The sequence below is a fragment of the Mycetomoellerius zeteki genome, unplaced genomic scaffold (genome assembly GCF_001594055.1).
Source record: "Mycetomoellerius zeteki isolate Tzet28-1 unplaced genomic scaffold, Tzet1.0 scaffold298, whole genome shotgun sequence".
Lineage (NCBI taxonomy): Eukaryota > Metazoa > Arthropoda > Insecta > Hymenoptera > Formicidae > Mycetomoellerius > Mycetomoellerius zeteki.
Window position 1 is genome coordinate 126062 of NW_017257280.1, and position 5884 is coordinate 131945.

The window sequence follows — 5884 nt, forward strand, 5'->3', positions numbered from 1 at the left end:
AAGATTGGTTTTATTGCAACAAACACTTTTTATATTTATTATTTTGGTATTATATTTTATTTATACAGATAATCGATATTAAATATTTAATTCATAGTATTTAGTCATATTTACAATACATATTAATAAATACGATCTGCATACACACGAACATCTTGTCTATTAATGAAAGTCATCTTACCCGCAGTCATTGCGTTTTCATTTAATAAAAAATATTGCAATATAAAAAATGAAGAATATTAGTATATTTATTCTATACTCATATCGGCATTACTTATAGTTTTAGATTAATTTATTCTATACGTTTTTAGCTACACCATACTATGATTTCATAGAGAAAATGAAAGTATTTAACTAAATAATTATGTTATTCCTTACAAATTAACATAAAATAATTATACATATGAGTGCATCTAAAATATATTTTTTCTCATATTATCCACTTATATATTATCCACTTCTGTAACCATATTGAAATCAAACTACAAATGATGATTTGTATTATCTAAAGCCTTTGTATGAATTTTGTTTCGGCTCGTCATCTGTTATTAGCTTGGAAAAATTAGCAATTCGTCATCTTACCTGCTTCATCATCTTATCCCCTTTTCTCCTATATTATATATACAGAAATTTCCGACGATATTTTAAAACGATAAAATAATCATCTGCACTATTTTCGCAATGTTGGAACGTATCTACGTAAAAGTATCTAGATACTTTAGCTGCATCTAAGTGCATTACCTAGATCCTTATAGGTGGAGATACCTGTATCTGTATCTAATTATTTTTTGGTACGGTATCTTTTTATATACAATATATAGATAAATAAATTATTTATACATACTGTCACTGACATTAAGTGTGCCTTCCAACAAGCGACACAGTATAACACAGTGATCATCTCATCCTTGTTTAACATTGACGAACAACAGAACGTAATGGTACACTGTGCCACACAATGTGCCTCACCGTGTCATCTGTGTCACTTGTTGAAAGGCACACTAAATCAACTCAGAAGATAGTAATCTACTAGTACCGTGCTAGTATATCTACCTGTGTAGATATACTATTAAAGACCGACATTCTTATACGGTTAAAGCAATTCATTAAAACTAAAAATTTATGTGATTAAGGGTAAGAAATTGATAATGTGGTATTAATTTTATGATTTCCCGGTAAAAAATTTTTCATGCATATGTATAAATATGTCTAAACATACACAAACACGTATAAATATTCATAAACATGTATAATTATATATGAAATATGTCCATAGAGATTCTAAAGATTCTAAAGATACCAACAAATCTAACAAGAACAATACGACGAAAGCGAGTAAAGTGGTCGTTACAAAATGCATGTTATGCCCTAAACATCCTCTGATAAGTGGCTCAGAAACATCAACTGACAATTTTCATAAGCATTTGAAGATAAGTACTAACAATATTTAATTACGGATGCGTTCCCCTTAAGCTTATTCTATAATGTGCTCTTTGTTTCCTGTTTCTTGCTTTTTATCTCTTGCCTTTTTCCTGTTTTGCGACTGTCTTATCGACAATTGTATTTCTCTATTACTTGCTACGTATTTCTTGTTTTTTCTGAAGTTCGCTAACTTTTATCTTGACAGAAAACGAAAAACGGGATAAGAAGCAAAGACAAGGTATAAAAAATGGTAAAAAGCAAAAAACAGGAAACGAAAAGCACATTTTAAATTAGCTTTTAACATATATAACGTTCACAATGCTCGCAAGCATCATTTTCATCCTTATTTAATATTTAATGACAAGGATGAAATGATGTTCGCGAGAATTGCGAACATTAAGTGAAACACATAATTATTAAACTACATAACTCAAAAAATAGGTAACTTAACCCTAATTTATTGCTTTCTTAATATATTAATAAACGCAAAAAATAATCAAAATTGTGGGCTCTAGAGCATTAGAGATTGATTTAAAAATTACAATTCAATTCAATTTATTTCATACTGTGTATAATGCAAACGTTTCGATTTACTTCATCAGTGCTCAATACAAATATTAATCAATTCCACCTTGCTATAATAACAAATATTCAGACTAGAAATTAATTCCTTCTTGATAACATAAATTCACTTTAAAATTCTAATCTTTCGCTTCGAATTACGCAAATTTTGTTCTGACAAAAGTCATATACAACTCTGAGCTTATTTATTAATAAATTATTTATTATAAATTTTTAGTCTGAATTTTTGTTATAGCAAAGGGAATTAATTAATGTCTGTATTGAGTACTGATGAAGACTCAGTAAGTCGAAACGTTTGTATTCTATAACGTTTGTACACATTGTACAGTATGAAATAAATTGAACTGAATTTTTAAATCAACCTTTAATACTCGTTATAGGCCACGATTTTGATTAGTTTTGCGTTGCATATTCATGAGTCAAATTGTCATATTAATTCTAATAAACTAAATAAACTATAGGAATAACCAAAAATACCTGATATATCTGATTGTAATAGTGATTTAAAGTATTGTGTAAAGATTGGAGTATTTTGTTTATTTGTATAAAGTAGGCAAAGGAGAGATTTTCTTGTATCTGTCGAAAATTTAAAATGGATCTTTAATATGATTAATATGATTTTTTTATTTAAAAGAAACATCTTGAGGCAGCTGCGCAGTATGACACATTAAAATTGAGAAAGAGTGCCAAAAAGTATCTTTGAAACGCAGCAACTCAACTAGACGTGCTGGTCCTTCCAAAGTACTTGTAACACCATTTCAAAAATGTGAAAGATATAGCCAACTCCCAATTAGTGTAATATGTGATTTTTATTTGTTGTACTTAAATATTTTAGAAATGGATTTTAATTTTTAGAACTAAGATTTTAGAATTAAGATCCGTTTTGACCGAATATAGGAATTCTCTTATTTAAACAATATTAATAGCGTTTTTCATTGGCAGAACTAGTGCGCACTCAGTGCACTTTAAAGCCGTTGTACAAAAGTCAATGTAAAGATGTACGTTTAATAAAAATATCGAAACGAATTAAACCGCTAAATATTCAATACATTTTATTGTGCTATTTAATAAAATACACATTGGGCATTTTATCAATTGAGATATCTTACTTTTATATTTAGGTTAAAATAGTGTAAAACAGCTTTAACGTGCACTGAGTGCGCACTAGTTCTGCCAATGAAAAACGCTGTAAGGCTCATGAGTCGCTGAGGCCTGCGGCAATACTGAATCGTGACATCAGAAGCGAAAAACGACACATTCATTTTTGTTATAATGTGCCATTTGTAAATAAAGATAATTTGAATAAAACTGGAAATTATCACTTTAAAACACTTGTAAAAATGAGCGAAAGCTATTCTTATTTGATTTTGCAGTTAATAAATAATCGTAAAAGGTGATAAAAGACATATGAAGTGTATTTACTCAATGTGTATGCGTATTGCGTAGCCTTTTTTTACTTTATATATATTTTACGACTATTTTTTATTGTTTAATGGGTGAAACATGAGTTAGCGCACGTATAAAAAAATCCGTGTCTCTCAGAGTTTTGTGTTTAACATATTTCACGGAGAATCAAATCGGTGCCGGAGTTGGATTTATCTTTTGTTAGATAATCATTAATCAAATTTGAAAATTTTCTAATTAATTGATTAATCAATAATCAAAAGGAAAAAAATATTTAATTATTCAATAAATCAAGTAATCAAAAATATATTTTTATAATTACATATTTTTTTAATTACTTCATTAATCAGTGTTACGTTCAAGCCCTTGGAAATTAGATTCAAGGAGGTGGAGAGGGTATGGAAGGACGCTTAGACTTTATCTCACAATACCTGAGAGTCGGACGCACTTCTTATCGCTCCGGAATATGAGTCGACGTCCCGAAGGAACGCTATAACATCTGTTTCCTACGAGCAGTGCGTATGTCGGTCCGAATTTCGAGTCAAGGAACTTAATCCTTATAACTCGAGACTGGACCACGTGCGATCTCTGAAAAACGGTGGGAGTAGAAGGTCGTTTTTTGATTTTTAAAATGAATGGAAAGTAATCATCTTAACAAAGTTCTATTTTATTACTAAACAATATGTTAGTGAGATTTTAATTATATGCGCTTAAAAATAATATAGAAATAATGTTTATAAGCTAACATTGAAAAATTAAATTTATATACATGTTATTATATACGTAATCTCTTTTACAAAAAGAACTAAAACTCGACCATCTGATATCATTAATTGTTGATCGCAACGATTACTGGTTAATTATAAAAGATAAAGAAGAACATTTGTGCCGCTAGCGAATTAAGACATAGGGCGAGCGTGAATCTATGTGTGCGTGCAAGCGGAGAAGCGATACATGTTATATTAGTCAAGTTCACTAATTATAATGGAGGAAGGAAGGAAGAAGTCATGAAAGAATCGATCGGGATTAAATATGGGAAGGGGGAACTAGGAACGTATACTGGAATGTGAATTCTAGGAGGTTGTCCGGCTATGACGGCTCGGATTTCCTCGGGATCAAAATAATCAGGGTCGATAGTATAGGTGCTCTGCGGGAGAGGATCGATGGTGCGAGGAAAACGGTTAATCACCGAGTCAAAGGTGTCACCAGGACGTATGTAATATCGATTGCGCTGGGGGGGAGGAGCTGGGAATTGTTCTAAATTTCCACGCTTGACGTGGAATCGGCAGGAGATGGTGGACGAGATGATGAGGGAGCGGACTGAAGGGGGGTCAGGAGTATGCAGTGGAGTGTCGGGAAATACACGCTCCGTCAAGGCGTCCGAAAATGCGGGTGACAGAGATCGCGGGGAAGGAGGAGGAGGTATCGCCTCTATTATATGTTCTGAGCCGGTTGATTCGGAGGGACCGGCGGAACCGGTGATGGCGAAGATGGTGGAGGTTGTTGTGCGTCCTCGATTGAGTCTATTTGGTTTTTAAGATACTCCTGGTACGCTTGATCCAGGAGTCTGTGCGCTTCGAGGAAGGCCCGGCTTCTGAGCCAACCTCGATGGGGAAGGTAGCGCTTTGCTCGAGATTTCATGTTTGATTGTCTGGGCAGATGGCTTGTCGGATTTTTTGTCTTCCGAGTGCCTTGTTGGTCAGGCCTCAATTCACTGGTCTCGTTGGCAATGATGACTTCTGAATGGTTGGACCCCTTTGCGCACTGATATTAATAACATGAATAATTATATGAAAGCGGACCTTTTTTCCTCTCTGCCCGGTGTCTCGCGATGTCGTGGTTTATATAGGCGTTTTTTAGGAGATGGTTCTGTGGTAGGATGTGTCTAATTGGGAAATTGGGGAATCAGGTTCGCAGGATTTTAATATGATAATAGTTTTGACTGATCATTGGGAAATTGCCCTCAAGTTAGCTCCGCCCGCTGTGTACTTTTTGATTCGCTCTTATTCTTATTGATGATAATGTATCACCTTCCTAAAGGTTTCAGACTCGGTCGCCCATTGGAGAGTTTCGTTTCTGGGGGGGGATGGGTGGTAAATCACCTACTTCCCTTTTATCAGCGTTTGCTTAATTAAGGAAAAAAATAATCTACTTTTTATCAAACATCCCTGGATTTATTTAATCTTGTACCTTAGGAAGCAAGAAACGTGAGTTATTATTTTGTTGATTTTCCCATCATCGAAAAGTGTCATTATTAGATTTATGACCCTTTCTTAAACCTATGCGCAGGGCTATCATTAGATGTGCGTGATATCAGCGTGAGATGATTCAACATCTTACCTTCTCTCGAGTATCGCGTTCGCGATATGACTCTTATCGCGAGAGTTGGCAAGGATCGATTCTCGATCCGGCTTAGCACTTTGCTAACGGCGCAGTTTGAAAATGATTATTTGATAATTTCTTTCTCCACGACGCT